General features: G+C 45.5%; 1 long non-coding RNA gene across 1 annotated transcript in view; it reads left to right on the forward strand.

Moving 5' to 3' along the window:
• Positions 1 to 23,392, forward strand: part of LOC146823169 (uncharacterized) — a 94,248-nt gene extending 70,856 nt beyond the window's left edge. Inside the window, exon 3 of the long non-coding RNA XR_014961883.1 lies at positions 22,982 to 23,392. This is a non-coding gene — a long non-coding RNA (uncharacterized LOC146823169). The remainder of the gene's footprint in view (positions 1 to 22,981) is intronic.
• The last annotated feature ends 2,316 nt before the right edge of the window (positions 23,393 to 25,708 follow it).

Genomic DNA, 25,708 nt, shown 5'->3' on the forward strand with positions numbered 1-25,708 from the left:
TCATAAATTAGATTAACACATCAGCAACATAAGTCTATAACCTGACCAACCACGTACATTGCACCAGGAATGTCACATTAGATACTTAGATGCATACATCTATAGCATGTAACTATGTAAATTCACTGAATAAGAAAATATATGCAGAATTAGTTGAAGAAAGTACAGTGTAGTTAGAACGTATGGAACACAATAAGTAAATCTGATCTACAATATATAACACTATTCAAATTAATCAGAAATGCATATGTAGTTTATAATTTCAATTCGATTCAATTACATGAACCCTAATCATAAGTAGAGCTCCCGGTTTTCCGTTTAAACAGATTTTTACATATAAATACAGACGGAAAACAAGTTTTCCTTTGTCTGTATTGATATTTAAAAACGGGAAAATACTAGCACGTTTTATGGAGAGTTGCAAAACAAGATGGTATGGTAATTGCTCACAGAGTAAGTATCGCCTCTGGTGTTATCAGTATTTATGGGGTGAGAAAAAGCCATTCAAGATAATGAGTAGTGTAGTCGAGTGCAGCGTCTGATTGATGGATGTCAGAGGTGCAACTAGAGCCAAATTTCGGGGGGGGGGGGTAATTTTTCCAGGCATAGGCAGAGTGGAGATGCAGGGGCTCTAAGAAGGGGTGAAAAACACAACAAAGCCTCGAAAGCAAGTAAGTGGTCTTTTAAAGACCTGTGAAGTACTAGGGTGCGGCTGGCAAGCTCAACAAAAACTGTCTGATTGTGCTGAGATCAAACTTACTGCTAAATTAGATTAGAGTCCCTAGTCCATTTGTACCTAATACTTTGTATTGCTTTTAATGTGGAGGCTTGCTTGGGTCCTGAAAGAGCCTCTCAATCTCTGAGATACTCGTCTAACTACGTGCATTTTCATGTCAAGTAAACAAACGAAAATTACTTAATGTGTTTCTCCCTGTTACTTTTTTTTTGTGTGTTTTTTTTATACTCTACTGTAAACAAGGTTCAGTCAAACCTGTACTGTTAAAATGGTGTTTCTTTATTCTCTTAGTGCATCCCTTGTACTTGTATGTCTGGCCAGAATTGCTGTCTGGATCTCAAGCTGATAATGGCAAAAACTAAAATATTAATAACCATGGAATAATAAGAAAACAGTAAAGTGCAAGCCACCCTCACTGTGCAATCTGTGTCAGTTAGGGTATGGAAAATCCCAATATTTTTCCCAATTCAAAAATGATAACATGCAGTTTAGAAAGCAGTGCTGGGCATAGACAGGCATGCTTTTTCAGGAAGCATATTACTCTTGTCTAGTGCATAATTTGAATTGAGTTGCTTCCAGGTGTTTATAGTGGGGCACAACTAGGTTGTAGCTGAAGACAGTGTGAGCTTCTTTCAGTGGGGCAGTGTGGTGTTCAGTGTGGGAGAGGATGTGGCACTCTCTGCCGCTGACAGAAACTGTAAGGCTCTGAGACAAATGTCTTTTGATAGCACTTTTAGGAGTATTTGGGGCATACTGTGAATGGCAAAGTTTTCAGATGAATGTATTGTGTTGACCAATAACAAACGAGAGCATGTGTGCATTGTCAATTTAAATGAATGTGGAAAAATACTAGCTGCAGCGTCGTCTTTTACTTGTGGGAAAAATAAATGTGGATAAATACAGATAAAATGCCCCAAATATAAATATGGATAGATACAGACGGAAATGGCAAAAAAATAAATACCATAAAACCGGGAGCCCTAATCATAAGCCTCAAGAAAAATATTTGTTTCATTCTCAATAAAAAGGTTAAAATAAGTCTCAGATGATAGTGCATTTACTTTTCACAATGCAATAAGTGTTACATTTAAAATGACACATTTCTGACTGCATTGATGTATCACAAATAAAATAAAGTTCACTACCTCAATACAAATCACAAGTATAATCAAAATGCAACTCCATTCACAATCCTCCTGTCCAAATTCTGACAAAGAATTTAGATCCAATCACCAGAAAGTTTTATGTTTATCGTTCTTTTACATTGCCCATGTATACTTAAAAAAAAAAGTACCACAGTAAATATTAGCCACTCATAGTATAACCATGAACTTTTGCAAATTCATTATTTGTATATCCTATCTCGCATGTCACTTGGTAAAGTGAAAAAATAGTAATAAAGAGTGAATAATCCAGAAAGCCCTAAGATTTAAAGCTCAGATACCTCCCTCAGAAGCACATATTCTAAAATGACAAATGCAACTATATTATAAATAGAGCATATAACATCCAGTCTTATAAGCCATCATTCTTGAGTTGGAAGGAGGAAAACATGAAGTGAAAAGACAAAACACGAAGGACATGTATTAATGTGCACAAAACCTCTTTCAAACATCACAAAAAAATCATACCATCTTGCATCTCAAAAATATTAGATCGCCATCCTCCACTGAAAAGTTAGCTTGATCACAAATATAAAAAAAACCATGATAAGGTATCTGCATTACTGTCATAAAGAAATTATTATATCGGAAAAAGCAAAGCACAAACATCACCAAACTCTCTTATTATCCTAAACTCACCATCACACAATCTTGGCGTCTCTGCAGAGCAACAGCAGGAAGAAAACTGAAATAACCCTTCTCAGGGTCTAAAAAAACAAATTTACAATTCGAGAGTCGGAAAACCAGGACTAAACATGCCCTCAACAAATGTCTAGACTGGCACTTCATTTCAACTGGCCATGGCGGGCGAAGATGCTATAAACAAGAGGTGATAAACAAACTTAGACCAGCAGTGTACCTAAAATAAAAACAGACATTCAAATATGAAAAAGTAGTTATGATTATGAATCTCATACATTGGTCTTGATTTTTGTTTGTCTTAATTTTTCAGTCGAAAGACATAATCTATTAGTTTTTTCAGCCTTATCTCTTGATAATGTGGTCCCTTATTATCTTCTTTCTCTAAATTTGTATGGTGTATTTACATATTCAAATGGAATTGGCATGACGTTGCATGAAGTATACTATTACAAGCTGTTGGTTTTCTGTGTATCCTACTTTGTAAATAATCATATTCAACATAAAGTTCAATATCCATGATCACAATGCTGGTAGCAGTATATTCTAGTCAGCTTCATATTGAGTTTATTCCTATGTAACAATCTGTGATATTCAACTAGTTCACTTGCGGTACAATTCTAAATTAGGAAAATATAATCAATATATCGCTTATCATTAGCATTAGCCCAGTAGAGTCCATAATAACATGCATATATATATATATTTTTTTTTAAACCTATGAAAAGGTTTGTGTACATTGGGGCAAAACATGACCTCATCGCTGTTTCCATTTTTTAGTGGCACATGCAATCTTGCAAAAATGATTCTTCAACTTAAATTCTGTCAGGTGTACTGGCTGATCTTGTATATAAAAAAAACCCTCTCAAGTGCCTTCAGTCCTTGCTCATGATCAATTATTATGTGTAAACTTTGTATATCCATAGTGGCTAATAAGTAATTAAAGTCCCACGGTATGTCATAAATTTTGTTCAGCAAATATTTTGTACATTTATTAAAAGAGGGTAAGGATTGAACAAATTGTGAAAGATGAATTTAAATATATTCAGAAAGAAAACTTTTGTGTGCAGAACCAAATTCCTGAGATAATGGGCCTGCATGCAGGGAAATTACCAACCATATTTGCTTTGGGTAGGAAGTAAATAATGAGAATTTGCAGTCTTCACACATAAGTACTTATATTCTTCCTCCTCTTGCAATTCCAAATCAAGATATTCTTTTAGTTTATCCAATAGTATATGAATACATTCAAGATATTTTCTTCTATCCACTAATCCATAGATTGTGTGAATATTCAACTGTCTTAGTGCAGTGGAAACAGATCATTACCTTTTTGTTTTCTCACTCATGCATTTCCATAATAAACAATAGAAAGAAATGAGGGAAGTTCACAATATTTATTGAAACTATTATGAAACAACTGTGCTGCAATTATAAAACATATACAACTGAGCACAATAATCAGCATTACGAGTAACCTGTATACAATGAAAAGCCCTACCATGGTGAATGATATATCTGCCTAAGCCTATCCTTACTATGTGAGCACAGTGATATATCAGAGATCTCTAGGATTAGAACCGCCCCCTATACCTGGCATTTGCATTTATGTGGTCTTGTTCTCAAATTGTTCAAAACAAGTGTGTCTGTCACGGGACCTTTCTCCTCTGCAAGAATCCTCCTCGAACGTTTTACACAGAGTACATCTCAGTTTATGTGCTAAGAAGTGCAGTGTTGGAAAACAGCAGATGCACTGTTTGTGTCTATATGTTAGTGTCATGAGCGCACTATATTGAGCATGCTAAATTAAGATAATCCAGAATGTACCTTTAACCACAAAAATTCAATCTCTATTGCTGCGGTGAAGGACGCATACCGGAAGACTGCACGGCATAGAATGGGACTACTATACCCATGATTTCTAGCATGCCCATGCACAGCGTGAGGACGGAACTGTCCATAACCTGGAAGATGTACGGCACTGTAGCGTTTTGTGTACTTACTGGAATTCATGTGTTATGTGCGATAATATTCAAAGGCTCTATATTTACTCGTTTTGGAAAGTATTATTTAGTACAACCTGGAGAGTATTTTCAAAATATACAGTTTCTTTAGCTCTAGTAACAGGGGTGATTGCGAGAGCGCTATAGGACTACGCTCAACCCCTGTGATGTCTAGTGGAGTCTATTAATGGTATGTTTCCATATGGATTAAAAAACTGGTTTTTGGTAACAGTAACTGAGAGTATAGACATACAGTATCTAGATGTTATATGTATGTTCCTTTATATATTCTAACACAGCAAACACAATGGAGTGACTGGTGTTTCTAAGCAGGAGCCACAGACTATGTGGAACCCTTCAGGCTGCATATTTATTTTTCATTACAGGTATATGTAGTTTACATCACATGGTTAGTTGATGTATTGTGGTATACCATACTCTGTGCTAAACAGGATTAGGGTATTTCTGATTCCTTGTGTCATTTCAGGTCTCCCTCCCTGCATTCCTTTCCTATCCTTCCCTCGCTTGATCATCCCACTGACCTGTGTTATCACAGCAATTCTGGCTTGGGAATATCAAGAGGTGGATCATTCTGAGTAACAAACTGACCCTGAGGATTTTCTACTCTGGCAGTTTGGAGATGTTGCTGTCCCGACCACAGAAAAACAGGGCACAATGTTGTTTGACCTTGTACGAAACGTTCAGACTGAATCCCAGCAGAAGAACTGAGTAACAATAATAACATTTTCTAACTTATTTCTAAATGAAATATTGTGGCACAAAAATAAATGTGCTACGTTTGGCTGTTCTGAGCAATTGTGGACTACAACATTCAAATAGGCTAAAATATGGGAAAACTACAATGGGCCTGAGTCAGAACTCACTACAAACTTGCTTTTATGAATAAACCATAGTGTATCAACCTCAGTCTTACATTTGTCTAAATGCTGACTAGGACCGAAAGAGCGTACCCTTTTTAATATAGAAACTTCATCATCTGTAAGTGTTCCAGGTGATAAATTGATTGCTATTTTTTTCTCTAATCCGTGCTGGCTAACCTGGTTCGTGATCATGTTTTTAAACCTACCACCTTTAAGCTGTTTTAGTTTGTGCTTGCTTCTTCCACTTTTTTTCTTTTTTTCTTCCCAGAATCCTTTCCTGTACTCTGTTTCCTGGCAAATTCTAAATCCGTCATTCTCTTGTGTTTCAGTTCTGCTAAAAAAGATGAATCAGGTCTAATATTAGTATCTGCTCCATCACCACTTATATCTGTTTCAGAACCACGCACTTTAGATTCACTGACTGAATTTATGCTAACTGTAAGTTTGGGTTTCAATCCCATTATTTCATCAAATTTATGAGCAAATGAATACACACATCCCAACCTGTGCACATACCTTATAAATGTGCTAATTTCTCTGCTTCTCAACCCTTCCTGAAATTGAGAAAGAACGTTCTCGAATATGTCACCATTTTTTCTGGTATCTTCATCTAATTTGATATCTGGGCTCCGTTGCTTTACCTTATTTATATAACATTTGCAATTATTTCATTATTTCTTCCTCTTGCTGAATCATTTTTTCATCAGCATTATAGATGATTCTTTTAAACTCTTCTCCCATTTTTCTGCATGGACCTCACTCAAACCTTCTACTGCTGGGAAAATATTCACACACAATCAAAAAGAAAGAAGTTCAATTTACATCAAAATATTTACATAGAGTTGTAGTATCCCACCACTTGGAAGATTCTTTTGGATTACACTTGTGATTTGTTTTTAGGTAATGAACTTTACTTTTTTTTGTGGCACATCAATACACTTAGAAATGCTGAGGAAATTGTCTTACATTGTGGAAGGTAATTTCACTATTATCTGCAACTTATTTAAATTATTTTATTGAGGATAATATATGATAGTTTTTCTTGGGGTTTAGGATTAAATTTCACATAATTGAAATGAATTGAAATTATAAACTACATATGCATTGATTAATTCTAATACTTTTATGCATTCTAGATCGGATTTACTTATTTTGTTACATATGTTGAAACTAAATTGCACTTCACCTATTTCTGAGTATATTGTCTTAGTGCGTGAATCTGCAGACTTGCATGCTACAGATGTATGAATCTAAATATCTAATAAGAAATTCTTGGTGCAATGTATGTAGTTGGTCAAGTTATAGACTTATATGTTGTTGATGTATGAATTTAATGTATGGATATGATTTCCTTTCAGTAATATTTCTGAATCTTAAATAACATTTCCCATTAAAACTCTTTTTATCACAGAGTTACAGCCCTACAAAAGACATGGCTTTTTATAAAAAATTGTAGAAAGTATACTATATTTTTGTTCTCTTTTGTTTTAGCCTTGAGAAAGCAACACTAGTTGCAAAACGTGTTGGCTGGCATTTTGTGTTATTTATTTTGAGCAATTCAACAGTTTTTATATTTTCAACTTGATTTTCTTCCATGTGATGCTAATTATATGATATTATAACAACACAATTGAGGGGATGTAGATGAGATATTTTCAATGGTACGGCACAGAGTATCCCCAAATTGATAACATAACACAAGGAAACTTAGTACAGTCCCATCATGAGCTTGAGAGGTGGATTATAAATTGACCTCCGTGCTCATAGATAGTTACTATTTAGGGATATAGGTAGCGGGGTGGGATTTCCACCACGTCTCCTCTGATATCAAGTAAGTGCACACTGGACCTGTTTGTAAAGAAGTTTGATCGACCTCCTCCATATGTAAGGTAATTCTTATAGTTTCTGACCATACAGTCTTTGTGAGGAGTCCTTGCTACTAGTTATCCCAATGGGGCCCTCATTATTGGACTAAATTAGTATGTTATCTTGCAAACTTCACATCCGGGGGACCACTGCCTTCTCTTAAAAATGGTTTTACAAACATTCACAAAAAGGGACCCCTTCCCATTTGTAAACGGGTTACCACCTACTTAAAGTAGGTGGTAAAATGCGAATGTTTTCCGATCGCATTTATGGTAAAAAACCATTCATACATACCGATGAGATTCGATATTAGTAAGGGACGCCCTAAACACGCCCCTTCCTAATATTGCTGTCACCCGACTCCTTGTTGGTGGTGGCAATGACACAAAATGCTGAGGGGCACTGTATAATAATACTCTCTTTGTATTTTTTGCACTGATGCTGCTGTAATTTTGCCTCTGTACACTGGGACTTTTCAAACCAAGCCCCAGTGTATGTGCTATGTTAACATTGGCTATACTCCTAATTGGCACATTTAACTTACCTATAAGTCCCTATTGTAAGGTAAAAAGTGTATCTAGCGGGGCGCGGCCAAGATGGTGGAGTGAGTGGACGTGTTGTGCCTGAGCTCCACTCCCGCCGGGCCTATAGCATCAACTAAAGCACCCTAGCCTCCTGAATTCCCCATCTAAAGCTTCCCCGCAGCAAAGCGCCTTGGGCAGAGGTCAGTGGGGCGTTTTCGGCACCCGAAAGTGCTGTATTGAGCGATCACTGGCCGTCCCGCGGCTCCGGTGCAGGGAGAGACCGGATCTGATACGCGGACTGCCAGAGTGTCTTCTGAGTGCGGCGGCCCCACGTCGCTCATTTTGGCGGGCTCCTGTGGGGTGCCTCACCGCCTCAGCTACTCGAGAGGCTCGGGCTGACTCCCCGCAACCGCACCTTGCCCCCGGCGCTCACCGGCAGGCGAGCACATGGGCTCGACGCAGGGCCTGCGTGTGTCTGTTCCGGCCCCCGGCTGGAAGAGGGGCCCAATCTGGAGCATGGCGGCGCATGGCAAGCACCCCACGGCAGATGGCGTCCTCCGAACCTGCCCATGGCCCGCTGGGGCCTCTGAAGTACCCGCAGCTGGTTGCAGCCTACTTGGGGCCTACGGAAAGCAGGTGAGGCCAGTAGATACTGCGTCATCGGCCGGCGCTGCTGAACATGCCGTGTAGCGGTGGGTGTGCTTTGGGGGTAAATTGGTGGCCCCCGCCGGAGCGAGTGTTTTGGCCGTGAGAAAGGCTACTTGGACTCACTGGGGCTGGTGGAGCCAATTTGGGCCTAGTTGCAGGTGAAGCCTACTTCACTGGGGAGTTGCCTGAGTCTCCGGTCTCCTGTTGGTTTCCCTCTGGGTGTCTCCTTAGCTGCACTGGTGAGGGCCACTGCTATATTTTGGACTTTGTTGGAGATGGGGACTACCCTGGTGGGACTAGGCATTTGAGGTGTCATTGAGCATTCGAGTGACGGTCTCAGTCACAGCACCAGTGCCCGTCCTCCACCACTTCTAGAGCTCGGGCCTACTGTGGGAGCCTCACATGGTCTGCTGTCCACCGCCGCCACGTGCAGAGGGGGTGGCGGTGTGGGGCCTCCTTTTGGCGGAGGTGCGGCGAGGCCCTTGGAGCGCCTGGGCATGGTAGCAATTTTTCAGGGGCCGGTGCGGTGACTCACCCCGCCGCCGACCGCCTTGCACTGGCGCTTCCCTTTTCTGGTGGCCTTACACGAAGTCTGGTTGGTCCAGCCTTCTGGCCCCGCAATGGCGGCAACCAAAAGCAAAAAAGACAGATCTGTGCAAGACCTCCTTCTGAAGTCATCGGGGACGCTTCAGGCTCTGGCGCGACGCCCGCGGGGGAAGGTCCAGACGGTGCAGTCACAAGGGAGTTTCTAGAGGCTCTGTTTACTTCCCAAAGGGGGGATACTTTGGCCATCAAACGGACCTGCAGGCGGACCTCTGGGAGGTACGGAGGGATGTGGATGTGTGGTGGAGTGGGTTGCCGCCCTGGGGGACTCCGCAACCGCCAGGGATGAAGAGATCGCGGCGCTCCAATAAGAAGTCCTGAGGCTGCGGGATCAGCAGCTGGATCTCCAATTGCACTCCGAAGACTTGGAGAATAGGTCCCGGAGGAACAGTTTTCGCATCCGCGCAGTCCCAACGGGGGCAGAAGGGGAAGACCTCGTGGGTTATGTACAGGATCTCTTCTGCACGGTCTTGGGCACCCCAGCAGAGTATTCTGTCAAGATAGACTGCTGCCATCGAGTCGGCCCGCCTCTTCAGCTGAACCGCCCCCCTGCTGACATCCTGATATGTGTCCACAACTACACAGTGAAGGAGGAGATCCTCAAGGCGGCCCGCTCTTGCCAACCTCTACACTTCAGAGACCATACTCCACAGCTGTTCCAGGACCTGGCGGCAAGTACTCTTCAGAAGAGAAGAGACTTTCGTCCCATTACTAACCACCTCCCCTCGAAAAGTGTTTCCTATGCCTGCGGCCACCCCTTTCGCCTTATCTTCCGTCTGGATGGGAAGCTGCACCAGGTCCCTTCCCTGTCTGAAGCATGCAAGTTGTTGAATTTATCCCTCAACGATTTGCCTTCTCATCCAAATGCCTCAGGACATGGCACACAGAGTCCTCCTTGGCGCGGGCCCCGGGGCGGCCGAGATCTGGAAAACCTTCGCCCTGACACGGCCACAATTATCAAGAATGATCTGCAGTACTCCGGACATTGGTTGGCATGGAAGGGGACTCCCTAGACGCTAACGACTGAGGGTAACGTGCCTCTGGGGTTGTATTTTCTTCTGTGGGTCCAGCGGGGGTGGAGGGATTATTCTATTCCTTCACAGGGAAGCTCCTCATTCCTTTGGCAGTCCCCTTTGCCTATTGCCTAGCTTTCGAGATGGCCTTTGTTAGTCTCTGTTGTTATTTTATTGTTATTGGGATTGTTTTTCAGTTGGGTGGCTCCTCTCTCCGGTGAGCTTTTTATTCAGGGCTCCTCTGCCAGGGTTCGTCTGACTACACGTACACACACGGTCCCCTATGGTCTCAATGCTTTACTCATAGCGCCCAATGGCTTTTCTCCAACAGATGGCAGTCTGCATAGCTGCTATGGTTCCAGATTGCTATGTGCGACATTTTTTATAATTTCAGGATAATTATGAGTGACATTTCAACGACTATGAGTGACACTTTCTTGCAAGCAGAAAATCAAGCAATGAAGACGAGGGAAAAGTATAAATATCAGAAATTAGACCTATTTGAGCAATGAGAAACTCTAAGAAGATTTTAAAACTGCTGCAAACAATCTTAAAACTGCTGCAAACGCCTGCTTGGGTGACTCGTAATTATAATGAAATTATCAAAATGTCACACATAAGCTTGGCTGCTATGAAAGAGGGCGGGCATCACTTCACATGACATAGCATTGAAGACCGTGCCCATTCTCCTGCTCTTGACACCGAGTCTTCTTTACTTACATATTTCATAAAAGTGATAGGAAGTATGTGTTTTATTCTATTGCTATTTAATTGCTTCTCTTGTACAATGCTGATTATATAATAAACTTGTGAATTTTGGATGGCACTATTGTAGGAAAGTGGCTCTGTATATACTGTCCCCTAATAGGTACAGTGTGCACAGAGTCCACAGTCCCCAGAGGTTTGGCAGAGGCTAAAGTTAGATATAACCTTACTCTCTAAAGTGGTAGCTCGGTCGAGCAGTAAGGCAGTATCAGAAGACCGTGTAAAGCATTTGTTGTACACACTCAGTCAGCAAATGGTCTCACACACTCAAGAACTGAACTCTAGGCCAATGGTTTGTATATAAAAATATATGGTTGTTTTATTTTTAGAACCAACAATAGGTATCAAAATATACTTTCTCAGAATGAGATGCTTTAGTTAAATACTTTCAATAGGCAATAGACTTTTGAATGCAATAGTTACAGTTGTTGCAAAAGGCAACACATTTCAAACACAATTATAACATTGAGCTCAATGGCAATTTCTAAGTAAATGCAATTTATTACCTTTAGGATTACTTTTCTAACCACAGGACCGGATCCTAGATTCAGTCCTGGGACACCTCCTGGAAACAGGTGAGTAAATACGTTTTGGTTACAGATGTGATTTTTAAGGAATATTATTGTATTTCAAAAGTTGACACTTAGAAACTTTTTCACATAGAATCACCAATGTTATCCTATGGGAGGAAATTCACTTAGCAGGTAAGTAGGGTTATCGTTACCTTTTCTTACTCCGTGCTGGATCCTTGATTCAGCACTGGTGCATCTCCTGTAAACAGTTGAAAGAAATTGTTTTTGTTACACAGGCGATTTTTAAGGAATATTTGTAAGTTTCAAAAATCTACACTTAAGAATTTCTGGCAAAAACCAGGCAATGTTATCCTATGGAGAAAAATCAAGTTATCGGTAAGTACGGTTGTGATTACTTTTCAGGGTTAGTGCTGGGCACCAAGATCCAGCACTGGGATATCTCCTGGTAACAGGTGAGTCATTTCGTTTTCGTTGATCGGCTGATTTTTTGTGAATATTTTAAAGTTTCAATACTCGACACTTAGAAGAATTTCCAAGTGAAACCAGTCAATGTTACCCTATTGAGGAAAAGTGAGTTGTCGGATTTAGGGTAAATACTCGACTGGCAGAGTTAAGGTTCTGGGCATAGACTCAGGGGTCTCCCAGGGTCAGGTAGGTACAGTTGTTACACCCTCAGCGGCAAAGGGGCAGCCAGGTGCAGAGAGAGTTAGGCCCAATGTTATCCTATGGCGGGCAGGGGGCCTTTGGTTGGTGGCTGCTGGCAAGCAGGCCATGCAGCTGTGGGAACTGGGCTCCTGGTCACTTGCTCAGGGCAAGTGGGGAAGTAGATTAGGAGAGATGTTGCACTCCCGCGGCACTCGGGCGGCTGGATGCAGGGTGCTTTTGAGCCGTCGGGCGCTCCATGGATTTCTATGGAGAAGCTACAAGACGAACAAAGGCGGCAAGCTCGGGGACGAAGATTCTTCAGGTGCGACCACCACTTCGAGAGGTAAGTTGGAAAGCTGTAGGTTAGGTAGGCACCCAGGAGCTGGGTACAGGGGGCCTCAGGGTGCCGGGTGCAGGGGTGTCTTTTCGCGTCGGAAAATCTTACCCTCAGCCGGTCGCGGTTGGAGGGGTCCCTGGTTCTGAGGCTGCAGGCGTTGTCAGGAGCATCGAGGTGGGTCCTTGGGTGCTGGATTTGGGGTCACAGTCACCAGGGGGACGTCCGCGTGGTCTTTGTTCACTCCGGCACAGGCCAGGCTTGGCGGGTGCAGAGTGTGCAGGAGTCGCGGTTCCTGGTTGGCACCAGGGGCTTGTTACTTCCTTTGAGCAGAACCACTGCTCGTGGGAGTCACAAGGCAGTCAGGTCCTCCGGGGTTTTTCAGGTTGCTGACCACTGGAGACGCCGGGTTTCAGCAGGAGCAGGTTTGAGGGTCGATAGGCCTGTAGGGCTGGGGCCAAGTCAGTTGGTGTCGTCCTCTTGTTAGCAGCTGCACGGCAGGTCTTCTTTCTTCTTGTTCTTCTTGCTTGTTTCAGTCTCAGGATCTGAGGAAGGCAGGTTCAGGGAGCCCCTAATTACTAAATTTAGGGGCGTTACAGGTAGGTAAAGGGCAGGGACCAATGGGTCCCTTCCCTGGGGTGGGTACACCCCATATCCTGCCACTCGCCTGTGGGAGGGGGCAGTAGCCTAGTCCTGATTGGTCAGGGCCCCCCATCTTCAAGATGGCGAGAGCCCAGAGATGTGCTTCACCTCGCCTCCCTCACCTGAGGGGTGGGGTTGGCAGAGGCTGGCACCCCCCTTTCCTCCCTTGGGTTTTCCAACCAGTCTTCCCGCCAGAGTGGGGGTCAGAACCGGTGGGGGCCAGTTGCTGAGTACAGCAAGTGGCCTGGAGAAGCTCACAAAGGCGGCATGCCTTTGAAGCTTCCCTTGCCCATCCTGGGGGATGAGACCTAGCACCTTGCCCAGGATGTGCATTGTTGCAGGCCCAGGAGAGCGGATGGCTCTTTACCCAGGGGTCCAGCAAAATGTCTGCTGTGTGGCATCCTAGGCAGCCTCTCAGACAGGACGTGGATTGTAGGTTAGGTTCAGGGGGCAACTCTAAGTTGCCCTCTGTCGTGCATCATACATTAAATCCCACACTGGCATATGTGTGGGTTTAATGTGCTGAGAAGTTTGATACCAAACTTTTCAGTCTTCTGTGTAGCCATCATGGTGCTGTGGAGTTCGTGTTGACGACCTCCCAGCACAATATACTCTTAATGGCAGCACTGCACTTACAATGCCCAGGAATGGACCTGGGTACTGTAATAGTACAGGGTTCATGCACCTGTACCCACACCACTGGCATAGTGCACCCAGCTAGAGGGGTGACTGAGGTATGCCAGGGCAGTGTGTTTGTGGGCATGGCACACAGGGATGTGTGCCATGTCGACTCTCTGTTTTGTACTGCACCAAGACACTCAGCCTGCAAAGGCAATGTGTGTGTGTCAGGGTACAGGGCCTCTAAGGGTGGCACAATAAGTGCTGCAGCCCTTAGAGGCCTTCTGTGGTCACAGGGCCCTGGGTACCTAGAGTACCATTTACCAGGGGCTGACATGTGGCCAGAGATGCCAATTTGGTTTTGGCTGTTAGGCAGTTTTAGGGAAGGAACACAGGCCCTGGCACCTGATTGGCAGGAGTCCAGGGCACACCAAGTCAAAGAGCATCAGTAGTCTGGCAACAAAAAAAGAATGGGGGGTTCACTGCAACAGAATCCCACTTTCTCACAACTATGTATTGACGAAAAAGGATAAAAAGGCGGAAAAAATGCAAATTAGGTAAAAGTAAAAGATAAGGAGCATGATGAAACAAGGAGAATAAAACAAATCACTTTTAAAGTGGTGTTTGTTGTACATGACGAGGTCACTTGGAGTGAGGTGAACAACAGAGTCAGTAAGGCTGCCACTGCAGGGGCAACCTTATTCATAAGTGAATGCTGTAAGCAGGAATGTAAGGCTTGTGAAGTAACTACTAATACCAGCCTTAGAAGTCACCACTAGAAAACAATAAAATGCGGACATCTAGCAAGCAGGTCACATGGCTCCACTAAGAATTAAGATCAAAAAGAGCAAGGACTTGTGTTTAGACTGCAGAACCACAGGACTATACAACAGGATGTGAGAGGCACACAGCTGCCTCGGGCCTTTACCATAAATTAATTAGAGTCTGCTGACTAGCGGACTCTGGTCGCCGCAGTCAGTAGTAGCATGGGAGCATGATTTCTGATTTCTGGGCAAGCCTCAGGAGAGGCTGTGGGACACACACAGCGATCACAGCCAGGCAGGCTGTATTATTTTAAAATGTCACACCAGTAAAGTGAACAGCCCCAGTGTGATGGTCCGGCGCACCAAAGCTACACAGTTAGCTTGTTTGCACGATTTAATGAACTAAGAGATCAGCGCTTACAATGCTAAAGTAAACAAACTGTTTATGTCATTTTAAAAACAGACTTACCACCTATATAGTTTGCCGTTGGTTTCAGAACAAGCTTCCACAGCTCAGCTTTTAGCGGAGCCTTTCATCTTCTCTCCCGCGCAGTCAAGATAGTCAGCCTAGGTGACTGTTCTCTGGAAAGTCCACTGTCTGAACAGATATCGACTTTTCCAGTTAGATACTGTCAGAGCTTATGACGTTTTGCTGGTTAATGCGAGACAATAGCTACCCAACACGTTTCTTTCTTGCTTGCATTCTGTTATTGCGGATCCCAAACCAGCAAGCGTGAAGCAGCGCCTTCCTCAATACTTACCGCTTCCTGTCAGAAGGAAGTGACATCCCCTGCGGGGCAATTAGCAACAACCTGTCTGGTCATTAGACACTACCTTGAATTGTGACTGCAGGCTGCCATTCAGCCACGCTGTGGGGAATCTGATCTGAAGTCATGGTACTTCTGGCATTGTAGTTCAGTTGTTACTTTCTGTGTGAGATTGCCAGCACTGTCTAAGCTCCCAGTGCCAGAGCCAACACCTATGGGAGCACAGCTCGCGCAGTGCACCCTCCACGGGCGGTGCGCTGCCTCTGCATTGGCGCCATCAGTGGAAGCTGAGTCGACACAACACAGATATGCGTGACAATGCATTTCAGTGCAGTAATGCGGATTACCACACTGAAATGCATTAGTCTCACGCCCGATGCGTGATACTTAGCAGGACTGAGTCCAGGTAGTAGTTTTAATGTCAGAGATCTTAACAATCCCACCAAGAGGAAGGCAGTACTCTCTTTGCTTGAACATACGAAAGGGGATGTGTGCCTACTCCAAGAAACCCACCTCCTACATGGCGATACACACCTCATGCATTACAGAGGGTTCCCTTTCCAGTTTTGGTCTTCGGGGAAAAATAAGAAGGGTGGGGTAGCCATTCAGCTTTCTAAACACTTTAGAGGCTCCGTAGTGGGTACAGTGGCGGAGATTAAGGGGCGCCTTCTCACGCTGCAACTACGCATAGACTCCTCCAGTATCACCTTAGCCTCACTCTACTCCCCCAACGAGCACCAAAAGAAATTTCTGCTGAATGCCTTGGCCGAGGTTCTTCATACACCTGACTCCCTGGTGGTGGGGGTGGGGGGGATTTAAATTTGATTATGGATGCAGGAGTGGATCTCTCTAGCCCGAGGTCAGGTGGCGTGGGAGCCATATCCGGGAACAGGAGGGTGTGGCTTGATGATTGTGGATTCAGGGATGCATGGTGTTGTTTACACCCAGAAAAAATAGACTATTCTTTCTATTCTGCTGCCCATCAGTTGTACGCCTGCCTGGACCACTTCCTTGTCACCCAAGCAGCGTGGGCATATACCCAAGCCTCTAGCATAGAGGCCCGCTCCCTTTTGGACCATGCTCATATCACCCTATCTTTGCGCCTCCCACTTGCACAATCGTCCCCACTACACTGGCACCTACGGTACTCACTCCTGCGGTCTCCGCAAGTGGTGGAGGACCTCCGACATACACTGACTGACTATTTAGCACTCAACGATGATGGCGCCATGCCCCTGGCCTCCGTCTAGGAGTCACTTAAATTAGTTGCAAGGCGGGCTCTCATTGCCAAATAGGCTTATGATAACAAAGCTGGGCGGGCCAAGTGTCAGGATCTCGAGGTCCGGGTGAAGGAACTTGAAGCAATTCACAAACGCACGGGTGCTCCTCGAACATGGCACCAGTTAGAGAGGGAGCAGCTTCAGCTGAAGCGGTTGGACCTTCACAGAATATGCGGTGCTACGGCTGAAACATAAATACTATGTAGGCTCTAATAAAGGTGGTCACATGCTGGCACATTGCCTCCGCGTTCAGCAGCAGGCCCAGGTGGTGAAAGCAGTGCGGGGGGCCTAGGGGTTGGAGGTAACGGATGACTTAAAAATTGCGGCGGCTTTTCGAGCCTTCTCCGTGAACATCTACACCGCCGAGTCCCCTACTTTTGCAGACCCTCATGAGTACTTACGCGGTGTAGCAGTCACTCCTCTTCCGACTAGCCAGGCAGACGGGTTGGAGGCTCCCATTCGGATTAAAGTGGTGGTTTCTACCATCGCCTGTCTGAAGCCCCTAAAAGTGCCAGGCCCGGATAGCTTCAGTGCTCTTTTTTTATAAGACCTATTGCATGGAGCTGGCTCCTCTTCTCAACCACTTAATCAACTCATTGCAGACACAGGCACAGTTTCCATGCTTCAGGCGACAATCTCTGTCATCCCCAAACCAGGGAAGGACCCAGTGTTCTGCAGTTCATATCGGCCGATTTCCCTGCTAAACATAGATGCAAAGCTTTTCTCTAGCATCCTGGCCCACAGACTAAACCCTCTCATTCCCGGCTTGATTGACCCGGACCAATCGGGCTTCATTCCAAGTAGGCAGTTCGGGGACAATACCAAAAGGATTTGCTACCTAATTGACAAGGTTCACAGGTCAAAGGAGGAGGCTCTACTGTTGACATTTGATGCCCAGAAGGCCTTGGACCGGGTGCATTGGCCATATCTGTTTGCTACACTGGAACGTGTCGGCGTGGGGCTTAAGTTTCGCAAGTGGGTGGCGAGCATCTACAGCGCCCCTACTGCAGCGGTCAGGGTCAATGGTATACTCTTAGGTGACTTCACGGTGGAGAGAGGCACCAGACAAGGTTGTCCTCTCTCCCCTCTACTTTTCACCTTATATATGGAGCACTTTGCTCAGCGGCTTCGGGACAATCCACAGGCACAGGGTGTCCTGTTTGGGGCTGACTTAATCAGTCTATACGCCGACGACGTCATCTTTTCGTTGGCACATCCCTTAACTTCTATGCCGGCCATTGTGACTGATCTGCAGGCCTTCAGCCAGGTTTCTGGATTTAAAATAAACTTGAGGAAATCACAAGTGCTGAACCTAACTTCAAAGCACACTACCATGGATGCATTGCGGGCCCAATTCGACTTTGACTGGGTGACGGGTGGCATTACGTACCTAGGGTTGGTCCTGCACAACAGTCTGGATAAGACAGCGGAGGTGAACTATACTATTCTACTTTCACGTATCCGGAAAGATCTTGCCCAATAGTGGCGTCTACCCCTGTCATGGCTTGGGAGACTGGCCACAATAAAAATGAATGTCCTACCCCGGCCCTATATCTTTTCCAAACCCTTCCCCTATTGCCGCTGCAGAAAAAGCTCTCACATATCCAAACAGAGATTGAACGCTTCATTTGAGGCCCAATTTAGCCCACACTGCAGAAAACACTGCTACAGCATCCTAAGAAGGAGGGCGGTTTGGCTTTGCCCAACTTCACCGCTATTTCCAGGCCTCGCTGCTGCGCTATCTTGTGGAATGTAACCTTTCTATGATGGAGAAGCACTGGGTATTCATGGATCAGACAGTGGTCGGTCGGCATATCTGGAGGGAGGTCTGGCTGTCTAGGTCAGTGCGCTCTTGGGGCCTCTATTCCTCGCCCGTCACCCGCCTCATTATGCTGGTCTGGGACAGGGTGGCTAAACGGTCCAACCTTACCACTTTCCTCTCCCCCATGTCTCCAATTTTTTTAAACCCCGATTTCCCTCCTGGGATGGATAAAGGCACAGGCACACGTTGGCTGGAGGGCGGGTGTAAGCGCCTAGGGCAACTGTTCGATCTTCGAGGAGCTCCGGGGGGACTATGGCCTTTCAGGTTTGGACCTCTTTCTCCACACAGAAATGCTTCACTGGACATCTGCTCCCCTTGTACGTCCCCTGTTCAGCAGACCAATGCTACAGTTTGAGAAGTGGCTTCTCTTGAAGAAGGATGAAGACAAGCTCATCTCCGAACTGTACACATTCCTCACACATGGGGCTAAGGGAGCTCGATCTGCGAGAGAGAGGCGTGGGAGGCGGAAATAGGTCGCACCCTCTCAGACAAAGAATGGGAGGATATTTTTTACAGGTCACACCATTTCACACATTCAATGGGCCACATGGAGTCTGCATTAAAAATTGTATCCTACTGGCATTATACACCGGTTCACTTAACCAAGTGGAGCTCTCAGTGCGACGGCCTTTGCTGGCTCGGATGGGGTGGTCCAGGTACCCTTCTTCACTTGCTGTGGCATTGCCCGAAGCTCATGAGATACTGGGACAAGATCCTCGACGAAATCGATAAGGCCTTTGACACCGCCATCCCGAGATTCCCCGCTTACACTATCTTAGGGTTGCCCAACCCTCTGACCTTTCCCCTGCGCTCAATCAAAGGCAAGCATATCGTTCTGGCTTTGAATGCTGCGCACGGTGTTTTATTAGTGGGTTGGAAGACAGACAGGATCCCAGACCACTCTCAATGGCTGCACCAACTGTGGTCCCTCCTGGGCATGGAATGATTGTCTATGGCTATGCTAGGGGACAAATCTGAATATTCTAAGGTCTGGGCCCCCTTTATTTCAATCTTATCCTTGGAGTTCCAGGAACTGTCATGCCCCGCCTATTTAAGGCTTTTGAAGCTGATCCCTGAGAGTCAGAAGGGAGGCTAGTGTGCGCGTGCCCTGACGAGCTTACTTGATCCTCAGGGAATCAGCAATCATCATGTAGGAACATACATTTAGGTCTGAGTGTACTCTGGGCTCACTGGGAGAGAGGAGGGGTGGGGGTGGGGGAGGGTACATGGTTTTTTCTGTTGGGGTTATATGGTTTGTTTTTTCATTTTTTGTTTGTTCTTTAAAAGCAGACTTAACCACCTTAAGTGGACCATGGTGTGTTCTTATTGCTTTACCATATGCATGCTTGTGGTGCAATCGTTTTTTTTCTTGTCCCTTTCTTATAGGACCAAGACTGTTTAATGCCTTATTTTGTCGAACGTGGCCGGCCAAAGATGGGTTGTAGGCGACATGCTGTGTTATTTGTCTATTCATATAGCTCATGAATCATACGCCCAGTTTCTTGCCTTTGATAGTGATGTAGCCGGCCCAGTGGGTTGTAGGCAACGACGCACTGTATTTTCATGTTATGTGTTCTGCTAATAAAAAACGATTTAATTCTAAAGTGTATCTAGGGCCTATAAGTTAAATGTCAATAGTGGACTGCAGCACACATATTACCACCACTAGAGTGACAGTGTAAAACATGATTGTAGGCCTACTACTGTAGTGTGTGCAGTTTTAAAACTGTAATTTCAACTTGTCAAAATAACCCTTTGACAGGCCTAAAACATCCTTTTAAATATTAATAAGTTACCTCTAAGTATGCCATACATGCTCATAACGCAGTGTGCATGGTATTTAAAAGTAGGATATGTAAAGGTTTAATGTTAAATATGTCCTGACAGTGACAAGGCCCCAATCTCTGTTTTCAATGTAGAAGGGTTAGCTGTTCCATACGAAAGAATTAGGATACAATATTTTTTTTTTTAATGTTATCTTTGCCTACCTGCACACCTACGAAATTAATTATTGGACTTGCTAAAAGATTTATTACAAGCCCAATTTACGGGTAACTTTGTATTTGTACTAAATATTCGACAAAGGGTACTTTTAAAAATTCATCTTTTACCTGCCTAACCCTCTAAAAGCCCATTTCCATGAGCTTCAACTTTTACTCAGGAGGTCAATACCCCTTTGTTGATGTGTGAACTTGCTCACAGACCTGAGACAAAGGCATTGGCTGTGGGAAAGTGCTCTTTTTCATGACCATCTGCGCAGTACCCAGGAGATTAATTAACTTCAAGTAGGCCTACCCTGTCATAGGCACCTGGGCCTGCACCCTCCTTTGTTCCTCTTGTCAGCCTGACACCACTGATTTGCATATGGCTGTGTCCAAACTGGAATGGCATGGTGAGCAAAAAAACGATGGATTTAGGCCCAGATCTCTGTACTGGGGTGAATGTATGACATTGTTCTGCATTCTGTCCATCAATAGTTCTTTTTAGCCTGACACCACTCCCAGGGAGAGAGGAGCTGCACCCAGGACTGGTTCTAATCATCCACAGAGGAGAGGTTGCTCATTTCCCAAGCCACATACCAAATTAGGCACAGGAGCTCTGCACAGGAGAAGACCTGTTCAGCCATGTTGGAAGTAGCGCTAGAGGGGCACTGTGGGATTGTTTGCAGTAGGGCACACAGGAACTGCTGCAAAGGAGGTAGGGTAACCCCAGGGAACTTTTACACCTATTAGTTAGGGACAGGCCAGGAGTAACCCCCCCCCCGAGGCTAATGAAGGGTGTAGATAGATATGACAATGTCTCCAGAACACTACTAGACCTGTGGAAGACAGAATAAGGACTGCACCTGCCTTTGAGATCTGTAAGGATAGCTGAAAAGCTGGTCCTGTTCCCATTTGTACCCAGGACAAAGAAGTGGACTCCAAGGGTCAGTTAGCTGACCTCCTGTTAAGCTACAGAGCAACAACAAGAAGCACTTTTCCCAAAGAACCCAGCTGCCTTGGTCCATCTGAACTTACCCTGAACCTGGCTGGTGGCTTCTGCTGGAAAAACCCAGGGACTTAAAAACGTTCTACATATTTTTTACCTGGAGAACCATAGAGCGCCCAGGACTAACCTGCCCAGCTGATCCAACAAGGATGCCTTGCCGCTGGGCCTCACTTCGCTGTAGCTTCCACTGTTCTCTTCTCTCGATGCTGGAATCCATCTACATCAAGCCCTCTTCGATTCTAAACTACACCTTTATCAACACAGCCGTCGAAGAAGAACCGATCGACGCCGGAGACGTCTGGGACATGGAAGCTTGAATTTCTTCTGTAGGAGCTTTTCCCACCTAAAACCAGCAGTTTTGCTGAGGCTCCATCATGATGCAGGAATACATGACCGTCGAGCCCCCTCTCTCAATGTCCGCTCCAATGCCTGCTTCAATGAAGGCTGTTGATGTGTGGAGGTAACTTTTCTATTGGGATGCTTCTGGTCGCTGTATTAAACTTGTGCTTTATCATGGCTGGCCTTAAATTGCACTAGTCCAGTGCAACCAGATGACTGTGATTGGTGCTAAGCATTTTTTAGCACCATTTTTATTTAAAACTTTCAAAAAATAATGTCTCATTGGATTTTTGTCGTTGTGCAGGGATTTTGGGCCATATGTAGGTAAAAGTGAAATACCGAATCCTTAATACCGAATTTTACCGAATCGGTATTAAGAATTCGGTATTTCCGATGTAGGTAAAAAATCTGTATTTTTTACCGATTCGGTAAAAATCGGAAAAAAACAATACCGAATCCTTAATACCGATCGGTATTACCGAATCTGTATTACCGAATCGGTAAATACCGAATCGGTATTTCAAAATAGCAGCAATTGAGGAATCAGTCAATCCTGTGCATCCACCCCACCTCCCAACCAGGAAGTGGCCACACCCATGCAGGTGCATTGCATCTGAACCTTCTGGAGAGGCAGGGAGTGCAGAGGAGAACACAGGAGCAACAGTGAGAACTTTCCCTTAAAAATACTGCATAATGGCCAACAAGGAGACCAAAAATGAAGCTGCAGAAAGGAAAAGAAAGCTAAAATTTAGCGAAAGGGAGCTTCAGATCCTGATTGAAGAGGTGGTTAAACATCACACAAAGCTGTTTGGGAAACAGTCCTTGCAAGTGCCAGAATCAGAGAAGCTGAAAATATGGCTTGGAATCCATGCACAGGTGAATGCGGTAGGAGTGACCCCAGTGAAATTGAAGAACTAAAAAAAAAGGTGGTACGATGTCAGGAGTCAAACAAAGAAGAAGGCTGCGATCAAAAAACAAGCCAGCCTGACAGGAGGAGGAAGAAACAGGGCACCTGCACTAACTGCACTGGAGCAGCTGGTGGAGTCCACCATAGAGCCTGACAGCGTCAGCGGAATCGGGGATGCAGACAGCTCAGCCAGAGCTGCCAACAAACAAGGTAAGAAGCATGCACACCAAGCTGCGCCCCCCACTCCCTAACCCCATTCCCCAATGAGGCAGTGTGAATCCCACTCCAGTACAGGTTTCACTAAACACCAGCAATGCATGATGGGAGATGTAGTCAGTGTAACACCTATCATGACAGTCATCCCACTGGACACAAAGGCATGTGACACACATCATTGAGAAGCCAGCAGAGGACAGAAAGATAGATTGTCAGAAATGTACATTTATCATTGGTACGTAGTCCTGCCAGACAAGTGAGCTAATGTACTATTTGTGTCCACAGGCGAGACATCGCGCAGATCTGCACATGACAAGGCTTGAAGGGCACCCCATAAGGAGAGATCGGAGGAGGCCAGTGCAACTGCAGGGCACACCACACCACCACCACCGGCATCACCACCACTGCCAGCATCACCACCACTGCCAGCAACAACACCACTGCCAGCAACCACACCACTGCCAGCATCACCACCACTGCCATCAGCACCACTACTGCCATCAGCAGCAGCAGCGTCACCACCGGCAGTAACAAGACCCAGGAGGCATGCAGTTGCCAGACTCCAAGAGATGGAGTTGTCCTTGGAAGACAGCAGAGGTGGCAAACAGCCAACAGTGCCAGTGGATGCAGGATCTCAGTCCCCCACAGTGCGATCACACACAGGTGCCAGCCGCCGCAGGGCTAGGGAACCCAGTCCCCATTTGCAGGGTGAGGAGCATGGTGTGTTCGCAGGGCTGGAGGCGAGAATGGTAAAGGTTCAGTGCCTGCAAGGGAGAGCAATACTATCAGTACAGCGGCAGGTGAGACAAGTGAATGCAAACATGCAGAACACTGAGAAGGGCATCTGCTCAATGAACAACACGCTCGCTGAGGGCATGAAGGAAATGGCAGAGGGCATGAGGGACATGTCCCGCTCAGTGATGCTGCTGTGCAGCAAACTTGATGAGGACAGGATGGCACGGCGCAGGGAGAGGCAGAACATGGAGAATCATACAAAGGCAGTGAACCGCCTCTCCACAGCCACCTCTCTGCTCTGCAGGCGCTCCGTGGCCATGCAGGAAGTGCTGGCACACTGCAGCCGTGATGGTTCAAGGGGGCTTGTTGAAGTCACAAGTGCACGTGAAGTGCTCCTAACTACTCAGGCTGCAAATACTGGTGCAGGTGATGGGGGGGACAGTGCGGAGACGAAGAGTCGCAGCAGTATAACGCCCCCTGCAACTAAGACCAGGAGGAGCAGCAGGCGTCATGGGGCTGGCACTGAATCGATTCCCAGTGACGATAGTCTGCTCGGGGAATCCAGCAGTGTTGTGCGTGGCCGCAGGCGTTAATGCAGGCCACACTTTGACTACTTAACTGGGTGACTTAACCCATGACATCCTCGTAGGGTGGTTACAAATAGGACTGGCATGTTGGGCCCTTTGTGTAGTGGCATAGTGCCAATATATTAAACTACGTCATTCAAATGCAACAACTGGCTGTGTCTCCTTACTTACTTAGAAATAGTTGCGTGTGATCTCAGCCCGTCTTTGTCTCCCATCTGGTGCTGGTGCCACACCTGCTGCGTTGGGCTCTGGCTGTGCAAAATCATCATCATCGTCCTCAGAGTTAGTTAATTCAACTTCTGTACCTTTCTTAGTGGCAAGGTTATGCAGCATAGCACAAGTTGTGATGATCTTGCAGCAGATGATGGGTGTATACTGACGTGCACCTCCGCTTTTGTGGAGGCAGCGGAACCTGCTTTTCGATAGTCCAAACGTGCACTCAACAACGTTGCGTGTTGATTTGTGCGCCACATTGTATCATCTCTCACTTGGGGTCGATGGGTTTAGGTAAGGTGTGAGGATGAATGACCGCACAGCATAAGCGCTATCACCTAGGTGGAGAAGACAGTGCCATTATTAACAGTCACCGACACATTCATCTGCAGTGTACATCAGGGTGTGTCACAGTGATTTAGCTAGCAGGTATCCTTCTCCAAATTCTCCTGCAGCCAGGCGTGTGTAGATCCCACTGTTCTGGAAAATGTATGAGTCGTGGGAGCTCCCAGGAAATTTGACCACTATGTTGGTGATTAAGTTGGCTGCATCGCAGATTACCTGCACATTAATGGAGTGGGTTGATTTTCTGTTTCAGTAGATGTAGTCAGTGGCTGCAGGTGGGCAGATTGGAATGTGTGTCTGCGGGAACTGTGCCTTTTGATAAAAGTCTGTCTTGGTTTTCAGCAGTTCCGGCTGTGTGGTTGGGAAGCTTATGTAGTGATGCATTCTCTGCATCATGGCATCCAGGAATTTGTTAAAGAAATGGGACAGGCAACTCTGTGACACCCCACCTACCGCAGCTATCACCCCCTGGTAACTGCCAGATGCAATTAGGTGTAGGCTACAGAGCACCTGCACATGTGGTGGGATAGCGTGCGCCCTTGTTGTTGGATGCTTCAGGAGTGGGTGCAGGTCCCTTATCAGGTCCAGGATGGTTTGGGGGTGTAGCCTGTACCTTTCATGGATCTCTGCCTCAGTCAGTTGGAAGAGTGTGATGCGCTGTCTGTAAACGCGCTCCTCCCGTCTCCAGATCCTCACTCCTGCTGCCTGTAGCCGTAGCCGCCTTGCTATCACATAGAGGGCCGCCATAGTGATCACACTGTTGCATTTTGGGACTGTTTAAATACACTGCAGCTGATTACCACCTGCTTGCAGTCAGTGGTAATTACCGACTCTTAAATACCGAATTTTAGGAAGTTCGGTATTACCAAATTTCTCAACATCTCTTTTATAGTTTTTACCGTTTCTTATTTACCGATTCGGTATTTGGGTGTTCGGTAAATCCGACTCGGTAAATAAGAAATTGGTAATTAGAAATCGGTATTTACTGATTCCTTATTACCGATTCCTTTCCTACATTGGGGATTGCTATATACCGGTCGGTAATGCTGAAATCTACCGATTTTCGGTATTACCGACCGGTATTTGGGCCACCTACATTGGGCCCTTTATTCATTAATTTATTCTCTATTTT

Source organism: Triturus cristatus, chromosome 5_2, assembly GCF_964204655.1.
Source record: "Triturus cristatus chromosome 5_2, aTriCri1.1, whole genome shotgun sequence".
Taxonomy (NCBI): Eukaryota; Metazoa; Chordata; class Amphibia; order Caudata; family Salamandridae; genus Triturus; species Triturus cristatus.